The following is a 12,983-nucleotide window of genomic DNA, read 5'->3' as shown; positions in this document are numbered from 1 at the left end:
GGGAGAGGAGGACCCCGTGCAGTCAGTGAAGAAACAGGGCCAGGAGCTAGTCTCAACCCAAACCACAATTGGTGGTGATACAGACACACAGGTAGACAGAAAGGCGGGGAAAAAAGGCAGAACTAGACAGATGACAGATAGACAGACAAACAGATAAACATGTTTAAGCCAGTGAAAACAAACAAAGCCAAAGGGAGTCACAATCATCAAATACTCACCTTTTGTCTCATCTTTTTGGCTGCAGGTCAGTCAAGCTCCCGGCCCCCCCTCTTCACTGATTCTACTGGGCTCTCTCTCCCCCTCCCTGACTTTACCTCCTCCCTTAAAACTATTTTGGTTTCCCCCTCCCCTTTCTTTCTAGGCTTTACGCAGCTACTCTTTTGAAGAAATACTTCCCCCAAAACCCGATTCATCTGAGTCTTCAACTTTTGTGCCTCTTGTGTCTTTCCATTTTGGAACATCCCCCTCTTTTCCCCCCTGTCTATTGCCCTTTTTTATATTTTGTCATGTCTCCCAAAACCCCCCTGGCCTCAGTGTCATTCCACTGCTGCACTGTCATCAGGGGGAAGGGCCCTTTATCTTTGTTAAGGGTTTTTATATACTCCAGGATGTCTAAAACTTGTTGGGACCTAAAATACTTTGTATATATTTCTAGTACGACCAAGGCGGGTAAAAATATTCACCTGCCAGTGTGTTGTGACTTTTTTAGTACTTTTTCCCAGTCCCAAATTTAGTGCCCAGAACAAATATTGGCTTAAATCAAAAGAATTTTACAAATTGTAATTATCAGGACATAAACAATATATAAAAAAAAAAAAAAGGGGAAAAAAGGGAATATTGGAAACACTTCTGCAAGCTGCAGGACCCCCATGTTGCTGTCAGGTGAGCATCCAGTGCCAATTTTGCGGTCTTATATCTTGGTATGTACGGGCCAAAAATTTTTTTTTTTGTCTTATTGCCCCGAAAATTGCCCTCTTTAATTTAAAAAAAAAAAATCAAAAATTAGTGCTGGGCGAGAAAACATAGATCTATGGTAGGACAGTTAAGGGGTTTAAAATTTTCCCTGACACTGTTGATGTGGCCAAGGCAGATGTAGTGCTGGAAAGATCAAAGAATAATCACCCAAGCCTGGTAGCATAGTATGCTGCATGTTCTCTCATAAAGACAATTTAAAAAAAAAAAGTACAATCTGTAGTCAGAAAATTATTACATCAAAGTGTGAAAAACAAAAAATATTATGAAGGGAAAAAGAAGTCTTTAAAACAATAAAGGGCCCAATGAAATTCAAATGACAAAAAATATGGTCAAAAGGGGGACTGATCAATTTTTCCCCACAGTTCTGCTTATAAACACACATTTATTTTTCCCCTATGCACAATCCGTGACTGGAACAACCCCATGAAAAACCCCTACGATGAAGAACAAAATTTACGATGTTTCATCGGTCCGACTAGTTAACGGTACATATCAACCCAAAAACTTTTGTCAAAATTCCCCTTCTCCTATTTTGGGATTTTGTACATTACCCCATACCTGCAAAAAAGACTATCATATACACTGTTGTACTATAACTCATTTTAATAATTTACATAAAAACCCAAAAATTCAAAATTTAAATTTCCTAAAATTTCCCAAGCAAATTTTTTTTAAAATCAAATAACCAGGTGTGTTGCCTGAGGGTTTCCCTTGGCTGCCAGCTGCCCAATCCAAACTTACATAAACTATTCCCCCCCCTCACTTAAAATATTAATTCCCATTTTTTTGGGTTTTTCTTCAACTACCTTGATAAGTTACTGACATAAAGGTAAAGGAGGGTCCCTTTCCTGCCACCCCCCCGCTGTACCAAAAAAAAAAAATTTCTTCCCCCCTCCCACTAATATAACACTTTCCCAAAATTTCATCATCCTCCACATATCGGGTTTTTGAAATCTTGGTTTTTAAAAAGAGGGATGGGAAAATTATTTTTTGGGAAGGGAGGATAACCCCTTTTTGCTCTGTCAGTCTAAAACTTCTTTTCCCCCTCAAAACCCAAAAAATAACATCTCACAACTCTTACATCTTTCTACACAACTGAATAGTCTGTACAACTTTATTTCCTATAATATATCAAAAAAGTGTAATAATATAATATTTACTAATTTTGGGCTCAATATATGGAATGTTTTTTAAAAACAATTACCTGAAAAATTTAACACTGGTAGTGAAAATATACAACATGCAAAAAAAAATCACAGTGCACATTTCCAATGATCTGCCATTTAAGTCTTCCAACAACTGAAAAATGTTTAAAAAATTCATAAACCTTTGCAGTCCATTAGGGGGAAAAAACATATCAGCAGGCACCATGGAAAGGTGACAAGATAATCTGAGTGAAAAGTAAAAAAAGGAAAAAATAGCAAGACAGGACTCACAGAAATTTTTTAAAATTGGAAAAATTTAAAATTTTCAAAGTATATAGGAAAACACTGGTTTGGTAATAGTTGTGGATGGTGGAGAAAACCCCCAAGTAGTGTCCGGGAAGGAAAAATAAACACATATGCATTTTAATGTGACCCTTTTATTGACAACGTTTTGCCCCAGTGGGCTTTCAAACCCAAAAACAGATCTACCTGGGGGGGAAAAAGTGCAGTATTTATAGTCGGGTTAAAGAATTTAAAAGGTCAGGGGGAGAATCCCATCTGATGTAAAACCCCGCAATTCACACAACCAGTTAATTTACAGAAACTAAAGATTTTATCGCCAGAAGACAAACACTCAATACGAAAGGAAATCCTGGAATCATTTTTTATCTCTTAACCAAAAATTTTTCAACCAGAACAATGGCTTTAAATTAAGCTGAACCACTTGCCAAGAAACTTCTTCATCACTACCCCAAAAAGAAAAAGGAATGGAAGAACACGGGAAAAGGGTCTGCTCCCTTACCCAATCCCTTCCCAACTCCCCAAGATTTTAGACTCTTTTCCCCTCTTAGATCATAGATCAGGCATTCTCCACCGCCTCAACATTCTGAACCTGACTATAAATGCTGCGCCCCCCCAAAAGGTAGATCTTTTTGTGACTTAAAAAAGCCAACTGTGTGGGCCCCAATCAATAAAGGATAAATTAAACTGCTTTGTTTTTTATATTTCCATTGTTCAGTTTTTTTATCCATTTATTTCCACAGTGTCACTGAAGATAAAACCTTGCGTATTTTTAAAAAATAGGTTAAAACAAGTACAAAACAGGGGAAAGGTGTGGGTGTCAACTGGACCAGCTTAGCATGGGTCAGGGGCCAGTAAGCTTGCAGAAAACTCCTTCATTCTTTTTAAAAAAAGGGGCTCTATGATATAGTCACATCAATAGTAATGACACAAGTTTGATGAACACAATTGAGGGAAATTTGACACAAAGTAGGGCCCTAAACTTAAAATTTACAGTGGTTCTGAAAACTTTTTTTGAAAGTTAGTTTTGGAACATGGAACCTATTTCCCCACTGACACCAGTGTTATAATCTGAGAAAAGATTGCCAAGCCATAATATTCTGTTTTTAAATTTTTCCATTACTTTTTCCAAGGATTTTTTACCAAAAAATATTTTTTTGGGAATGTTCTCTTCTTTTAAAATAGTAATAAACACTATTAAATTTTTAAACACAACAAATCCTCACAATGGGGTGGGTGACTAAACGTCATTCATTCAGCTTCGTCTTCTAAAGTACCCCTACCACCCGTTTAGGAAGTTTTTTCCCAAGAAACGGTATTAAAAAAATAATCATAAAGTCAAACTTTACTACTGAATATCCCCAAAAACATTTTTGTAATGACTTTTTTTATTTTTTATTTTGGTATTTCATGTTTTACTTTACTTTTTATTTTGTTAGTACTGTTTTTTTATACTGAAAAGGTTTAGGATAAACACTTTTACAACACAAAAAATTTGTTTATTTCTCAAAAATTTGGGCCCAAAAAACACGGTTGAAAAGTCGGGCGGGTCGTGGGGGCCGGAGGGTTGGTGTCCCAATTCAAATAAGCCCCCAAAACTGCAGCAGCCTCACGCTCCTTCGGGTGCGGATATACTTTCCACCTCCAGATTCAAGTCCAACCAGTTTGAACCCCTTCATTTTTTCGTATTAGGTTTGGTTAGTTAGACATTTTTGGATAATGATGTCATTTGTTTACTCTTGAACATTTAAAACCAATCAAAATCACCCCCCTTTTTCTATAATATATTCCCCATTCCCCCACATGAGACCAAAAAAACAGAATATAACCATAAATACTATCTTAAATACCCTAAAAGGTTGGTTTTTTAACCGAAAAACACAGTCAGTTTTTTTTTTCTCATTATACTGCATGCTACGATTTTTATACTGCACACACCCCCACAGCCCCATTCTCTACAGGGCCCCAGGTTTAAAAAAAACTTTCCATTGATTTGGGGGCCACTAGAATTTTTGAGTATACATTTCTAAACACATTGGCTCGAAAAGTGTATATATATGCTGAAACAGTCGGGGGTTTAAACCCCTTTTTCGGGGTTGGCAGGCCCTCTCTAAACTTGTTCTCAGGGTAAAAAAAAAAAAAAAAAAAAAAAAAAAAAATCTTTAAATGATAGAAATGTTTTCAAAAATCAAAATAAACATAAAAAGTATTTGAGGGAAAAATTTCGGAATTATGCTCCCCCGAAGTTGAGGTTGATTTTTTACGCCCGGCGATTTTCCCCCCGGGGCACTTTTTTCCAGCAAATTTCCCAATGTCCAGTCGAAAAAAAATCATAACTTTTTCACTAAACTCCTTTTTTTCCTATCGAAGGGAAGTCAAAAACCGCCCTTTTACCGATTTCAACTATAAAAGATAAAGTGGCCCAGAAATTGGCAATTTTGCCAATTTCCCCAAAACCAAAAGATCCCAAATTTTCCCAAACCCCAGGGTCCAGAATAAACAAGACAGACATTCCTGGCCCCAAAAATAACATCTCCTCTGTTCTTTAAATTCATGCCCCGGGGCCTCTCTTACATTTTTTTTTGTTTTCCCACTGTAAATTTTTTAACCCAAAAAAATAAAATTTACTGTTTAAAACTACTGCTTTAGTGTAGAATTGGTATAAATAATATAAAGGCATTTGGGAAAGAATGTTAGACTCCCCCAGTTGATGTGTATTGGACACGTGGCATGATTTGTTTCCCCAAAACTTCAGAAAAAAAATAAAACTTTTTTCCCTGCTACTTTGAGCTCAATTTAAAGGTATTTTTCATTGTGAAACCAATCAAAATCATCTCAATTTCTGAAATATTTTCCATTCTAAAAAGGGAAACCGGGAAAATTGGGGAAAAACCAAAATAACATCAAAATGTACCCAAATCGCTTTTTTAAAAACCAAAAAACACTTTGGGGTTTTTTCTCTTTTATGCACTGTGTGCTGCAGGATTTTTATACTGCGCACACTGACCCTAGACCCATTCTTTCATGTGGGCCCCCCAGCTTTCTCTTCCCTTTAGATCGGGAAGGCGGGGGGAATTTTTATGCTGATGCGGCCCCAAACCCCTTTGTCAAGCCGTCTAGAAACCCCAACCCTAAAAGGTTTAAAAACCCTCCTTCAGGTGCAGGCACTTTTCCCATCCCCAGGACTCAAGTCCGGCCTGCGATTTCCCTGAATCCTTCTTAAATTTTTGCTCACCTCCAACAGCATGCCCCAAAAACCTAAAACCATTTGTCCCCCATTCCTCCTTTTTTAAAAACCTTATTATTTTCCCAACGGAACCCCAAGCCCCTCCACCAAAACCTCCTTTACCCCCTCCCCCCCAACATGACCTCTACCCCCCCTTTCCCCTCCCGACAGTTTTCCCACCCCAAGTCATTTTTTTTTTGCCACCCCCTTCTCTACATTCCATCCCCCTCAAAAACCCCCTCCTCAGCCCCCCTGGATAATAGTTTGGGTAATCCTTTTACCTTCTCTTAATTTCCAAACTAAAAAACTCTCTGCATTATATTTACCCACATTGCCCTCGGGCGGCATTGCCACCCCCTCCAGCCTTCCTTGTTGCACCATTCACCCCCCATGCTTCACATCCTTAAAAAAGCGTTGGTATAAATACGTTTCCCCCTCACTTAGGCCGTACTCGTTCATCAATGCCTCGGATTTGGGGGCAGACTTTTGATCATTATCCAAAATAAATAATGCATTAGATGATTTCATCTTATTCATTTTTTTTCAGTATCAATCTACTGTATAAACTTTAAAAAAATATCCCGAAATGTTATGAATGGTGCAAAGGTGACATTATAACATAAAAGGGTGGGTGACACAAACTCATTACCTTTATAGTATGCTCCTCATTAGCGACAAATTTTTTTAAACAGCGGGGCTCGGGAATGGAACCCCCATCTTTAAAGTGAGAAGAGGATGTATCTCTCATGGGTCTTTTTGATGGGGACCGGGCCTCGCAGGGGCCCAAAATAGGCCTTCTGCAGTGTTCCTACATTTTTTATTTATGTTCTTATATTCCCCTCTGCTTCCAGGACAAAGTTCTTTGTCCCACAGACCCCTCAATACCCTAAACCCATTTTTGTTATCCTCATCAACTTCTTTTCCTATTTCACTTTAAATTTTTCTTCTTTTACATCTCAAAAAACTCATCAACCAACCTCTGCAGCTTCTCTTAAAATCCCCCAAAAAGCACAGTGTCATCAGGAAAACAACTGTGACAACTCCCACTTCGTGTTAGATTCTTTATTTTTTAAACCCCACACCTCTTCCCAAACCCCAAAGCATTCACTTCTTTTTAAACTTCATCTATAAAAAACTGAACAACCTAAGTGACATCACATCCTTGTCAAAATTTCTTTTATTGGAAAAAAATCTCCCCCCTCTCCTACATCCTCTAACCTAAAACCTTACTATCCTTGAAAGAACTCTTCACTGCTTTCAGTAACCTACCTCCTTTTTTGCAACATCTGCCATTCCCCCCTATCCACCTTTTTCATACACCTTTTCCCAAATCCATAAATGCCAAAAAAACCTATTTCCCCTTATCTAAATCTTTTCCCACCCATGTTTCACTGTAAACACTTGGTCTACACACCTCTACCTTTCCTAAAGCCTCCTTGTTCATCTGCTATCCCCCCCTCCGTTTCTTTTCCCATTTTTTTTCAATAATAACCCCTACCATACCCCTTTACCAGGTATACCCCAACAAACTTATTCCCCTATAATTTTGCACTCTCTTTTGTCCCTTTTGCCTTGATAAAAAGGAACTATGCATGTTCTCTGCCAATTCCTTTTATTCCCTTTTCCCATACATTTATTAAAAAAAAGCCCCCCCCCCAAAACTTTCCCCCACCTGTTTTTTTAACATTTCTATCTTAATCACATCAATCCCAGCTCCCCCAAACCCCCCTTTATTCTACCCCTCCTAAAAAACTTCCCCCCACTCCCCTTTTCTCTTCCCCACTCCTATAAGATGTTTTTCCCCCTTGCCTATAAACGAAATCACAGCTTCCCTATCCTCATCAGCCCTTTCCCAAATTTCCCCAAAATATTCCCCCCATCTTCCCCATACCTCCCAACTCTCCATTTAATTTCCCGGGGCCAAAACCCAAAAACTGGGGTCACCACCAGGGCCCGGGAATTTAAAAAAAAAAATTTTTTATTTTTCTTATGAAATCATAAAAAATCTTTTTTTGAAGGTAATAAAACAAAAGTACGAAATTTAGTGGAAAATTACGAAATTGTGCTCTCGCGGGGTACAAATGTCAGCGATATTCGAACGTGTTTTGCCGGCTTTTGGGCCCCCCATTTTTGGCCAATTACATTATTTCCCAAACAACCCAAAATTTTTAGCTATTTCACTAGTATTACTACTATTCTATCGATTGAGCCGAAATCGACATGTCCCCTGTTTTAACTACAAAATAAAGTGATGGAATTTGTTAATTTGGCCAATTTAACACAAAAATTCAAAAAATTCCCAAATTTTAAAATAAGGGGCCAGAATGAAAATGTAGGCATTCCCCGGCACTAAACTAACATTTTCTGTTCATTAGTTATGTTTGAAACCAAAAAATAAATTCCATTTTTATTTTTATTCCATAATTAATTTTTATTCACACCCCAAAAAAAAGGAAATTTACTGTTATGCAATACTGTAATAATTGTATAAAAAAAATCATCACCATATTTGTGAATGTATATTAGACCCACCAGCTGATGTTTTATTTAGACGGGGAGGTCGTTTTTTTCCTCTTTAATATCGGCAAAAATTTTTAAAATTTTCCCTACTTTAGGGTCAGTTTCAAGCCATTTCCAGTGCTAAAACCAATCAAAATCATCTCTATTTCTGTAATTTCTTCCATTCCCATCAAATGAGACCCAAAAAATCCCAAAAAACAACTATAAAAAAAAATGAAAAAAAATGCAAAAAATTGCTGTTTTAATCGAAAAACATGACTTCATTTTTTTTCTCATTATACACAGTGTGCTGCAGGATCTGTTTTATGTGGTGCCCTATACCACATAGATGTATTCTCTTATCTAGGCCCAAATGTACCACTCACAGTTTATCAAGTAGGGTGAGCTCAAAAGGGGTTCACAGTTTGGACCCTGAGCGTGGGCCGTAGATCTACGGAAAGAACCCTGAAAGGGGTTAAAAACTCTCCCCTCCCATTTTTTTAAAATCAAATCCATTCATTCCCCAGGTTTTCTCAACCTTTTTTACACTCCAAAAACCTTTTTACCCAAAAAAATTTGTTGTCATCTCACCCCTCTCTCATTTTTCTTTCTTTTTGGCTTCCCCCCTCTTAACCCTCTCTCTTTTTTTCTAAAATTTTTCTCTCCTTTTTCCTTTCGCTTTGTAAAAATCTCTAACTTTTCTCTTACTAATCTCTTTATATCATTCCACCCCAAACACTCTTTTTTCCCCCCTGCCCCCCTTTCCTGTAACCACAAACCTCTTGAACACTCCCAACCTACATTCTTAAACCCCCTTTATTCATCTTCCCTTTTTCTTATACTCTCACTGCCTATCCATCCTCCAGTAATTGTTTATATCTTACCTAACTGCCTCCTCCTCTAGATTATAAATCTTCCCCCTCCTCTTAACTGCTGCTTCATTTTCCTTATTTTCCATCTACCATTTTTCTCTCACTGTATTTCAACTAAAAAATGATCGTATTCTGGGCCCCCCTACAAACATGTACATCTTGAAGTCTACCAACAGTCTTATCTATCAATATGTAGTTCAACAAACCCACTGTCAATTCACTTCATTTTATCTTGTATACTAATTTATCTTCATTTTTTTTAAATATTATTACCTATAACCCAAAACCCCTCTATGCAAAATTCAAAGGGTCCCCTTATCATTTTCACCTGGGACCCCAAATTTACCTACCCCCCTCTTTAAATGTTTCTCCTACTTTAGCATTTGGGGCCCCTAAAAATCTCTCACTAGGTTAAAGTTCCTAAAACTCCTTAACATCTCCCAAAAACTCTCTCTCTCCCTCCCCCCTCTCTTCTCCCGTACATACACCTTTTAAATTTTTATCCAAAACCCCTTTTTTTAAAACCCCAATCCTTGAATTTATACATTTTATTCCCTCTTCTCCTTCCATAACGTCATTTCCCAAAATTAAATTTCTATCCTTCCTTGCATTCCCCTCAAATACTCCCGAAAACCCAATTTTTTTTTCACCACTGAAACTCAAACTTCCCCTTTATTTGTTTCATTAAGGCCCGGACATCAACTTCTTTTCATGCAAAACTTTCTTAAATTTCAGTGGGCCCCCCTTTTGGGGAACAATCCGTGCAAGAGGGCGTGGTTATGAAATGTTGCTATGCGAATTAATTTTCCCCCTAAAAAAATAATAAATAAAATTAATCCGGGGAAAAACACCCAAAATATGAAAAAAAATTTTTTTTCCACAAAAAAAATTTTAATTTTTGTACACAAACTGAAAAGGCCTTTTTTTAAAGACACTTACTTTTATTGGTCTGGTGATGATTGATGGGATGGGAGGGGGGAAGAGTGTTAGTGTTTAGAAAGGGAAACCCCTTCCATTAACATTTAGGAGGCAAGTCCCTTTTTGGGGTTTTCCCTTCTTCCCTTTTAAAACTAGGACCAGCTTAAATCACTGGACTTCTTTTTTTTCCATAGGGCTCTGTACCTCCATTCCTTTGATTTGTCTAAAAAGGGCCATAACATTTTTCATTGGAAAAATACCCTTTCGCCTTGCCCCGCTGTGTCAGGGTGATTTTCATCCATAAGGGTTTTCAGTTAACCCCCTTTTTAAAATTTCCCTTTAAATTTTTTAAGTAGGCCAAAAGGTTCCCAAAATGGCATAGGCTTCTCGGGTTGGGGCCCCAAACCCCAAAATCTTTCTTAATTTCCCTACTAATTCTCACCCCCTTTTTCCACAGGGTTGGCACTAGAAGCTTTCTTGGGGCCCCTGGTCATATTTTAACAAACAGGGCCAAAACACTGTAATAAAACCCCCAAAAATTCCCGTGTTTCTTGAATGTTGCGGGAGGCCCGGCCCGGTAAACAATGGGGCGGGGCGGCCCTGTGAGGCTGGCTGAGGAGCCCCATTTGGGGGCCTCTCGGGCGAGGGTTCGCTGGCGGGTTTTTTCTACTATACGGGGCAAAATTTTTTTGATGGGGGTTTGCTTGGGGAAATTTTTCTATGGGGGTTGCTTCGAGGATTCCCCTTTTCTTTATCATCTGCCCACATCCATCATTTTGCATCCCAATTTTATAAAATTTTTTCCTTCTCTTTTTATTTCCTACAGAAAGGGGGTGGTTTTGGTTCAAAATAATAACTGGTTCAAGTATTAAACATCATAAATTTGGGAATTTTCCTGCCACTTCCCGGGGCACGTAGACCTGCTTTAAAACCCTTCTTACATAGATCTCCATTTTAATTTAGCTCAAATCCCGTGGTAAATTTTTGGCCCCAAACTTTAGAGAAAAGGGTCTGGTTTAGAGTGTACACAGCAATAAAAAAACTTGCCCCATACAGTGCATGAAGGGCCGCATTGTTTTTTGGTTTTTAAAAAAGTGACCCATGGTGTTTTTTCAGAAAGGTTCCTATAATTTTTTTTGGCTATTTCGGGATCATTTGATGAAATGCAGACACACACCCGGACCTCTTAAAAAAATGCTCAAAGTGGAAATATTAATTTTTTTTTAAAATTTTCCCAAGGGGAACAGTATTTAGATAAGGGTAAAAAGGTTTTTTTTGGCATTTATGGATTTGGAAAAACATATGACAGGGTGGATGGGGCAATGTGGGCCCGATTTTCAGAAATTTTGGGGTTTTAGGAGGGAGGGTTTCTGAAAGCAGTGAAGGGGGTTTCGAGGAATAGTGAAACCAAGTTAGAGTATGTAGGAAAGGGAGATTATTTCCCCGTAAAAGTAGGCCTTAGACAAAAAGTGTGATTACTTTGGGTTTTTTAATATATTTTAAAATGGGGTTGTAAAGAGAAGTAAATGAGGGGCTTAACCGGGCGTGGGTTAAAAGATAAAAACACATAAAGTGGGGGTTTTCACAGTGGGTCTTTTGTGACACCCGTGCTCTTGGGAGATTCTGAAAAAAAGTTCGAGAGTTGGTGGATGAATTTAGTAAAAGAAAAGAAAAAATTAAAAATAATCAGGGAAAAGTAAGGGTTTTAGGGGAAAAAAAAAGATTAGGTGTGAAAGATTGGGGTATCAGTTTTTGGGGAGAGGGAAAATGGGGGGGGTAATGTGTTCAGATATTTGGGAGTGGATGTTTGAGATGGATCCCATGAAAAATGAGGTGAATCAAATTGATGAGGGGAAAAGGGTGGCGGTGCCAAGTCTTTGGGGAAAAAAGAACTTTGTCCTTGGGGGCCCAAAAAGGGGGGAAAGTAGAGGTATAGGTTTTTTTAAAAGCTCTTAAATGGGTTTTGAAGTATGGGGGATAAAATGTTTTGGGGGAAAGGGTGGGGCAGTGGAATGTCATGTCTGAGGGTAATGTGTGGTTTTGAATATAATGCAGAAATTTTTTAGTTTGGGGTTAGGAGGAAGGGGCGGGATTACCAAACTGTTGTCCCGAGGGGGTGGGAAAGGTTTTGAGGTGGTTCCCCGGGCATGAAAAGAGCACAAATAACCTTTTTAAAGAAATTACGGCGGCGGGTTTCCCGACCGGACCATTTCAACCACACTAAAGGGAAAAAAGGGAGGATGGGTAAAGGGGGGGAAAGGTGGTGGTATTTTTGTTGTAAAGTTGAAAGAATGGTATTACAATACAGGAAGAAAGAAATTTTTAAAACACATTTCATAACACCGGGCATCTCTATAAATAGGGGTTTAGCCATCCAAACCAGCCACTGGATGGGAAGCGTCTAACAAAACCCCGATGCTGCACGTGTTTAGTTTCATCGGGAATAATTTGTAGTAGTGGGATTTGTAGTGGGAGTAGTGGTAGTGTTTGTAGTAAATAAAAGTGGGGGTAATTTGAAAAAGGTAGTAGTGGAGAAAATTTGTAGTAGTGGGGAGAATTAGTAGTAGTAGAAAAAGGGAGTAAATATTGAAGGGGTAGTAGTAGAGGGTAGTGGGGGTAGTGGTGAAGTGGGGAAAAAGGAGGGGACCCTGTCAAATCACAAAAGGAAGGGGGGCACTGCAAGGGGCTAGGTGCCCACAGGGGAGAACAAAACGCACAGAGGTGCATGAAGGGGAAATGGGGGAAATAAATGGGAAGGGAAGGGGAAAAGAAACAGGACAGAGGGAAAGGGAAACCCCGAGGAAAAAGGGGAAAAAAGGAAAAGGGTTAAAGAGGGAAGGAAAAAAAAGAAAAGAAAAAGAAAAAAAGAGGGGTCAGGTTTAAATCCGGGTGTTCTGGGAAATTTTGGGGCATTTTTCAATGTAGTGGGGGAGGAAGGCATCTAAGAGATGAAAACCAGGGCTAAGATTCCTTTGAAAGGGTTGGTGTATTAGAGAGGAATTCAACTAGGCCCGGGGACTTTAAGGGTGGATGGGGGGATCGATAGAA

The sequence above is a fragment of the Cherax quadricarinatus genome, unplaced genomic scaffold, assembly GCF_038502225.1.
Source record: "Cherax quadricarinatus isolate ZL_2023a unplaced genomic scaffold, ASM3850222v1 Contig589, whole genome shotgun sequence".
Taxonomy (NCBI): Eukaryota; Metazoa; Arthropoda; class Malacostraca; order Decapoda; family Parastacidae; genus Cherax; species Cherax quadricarinatus.
This window is presented reverse-complemented; position numbering follows the sequence as displayed.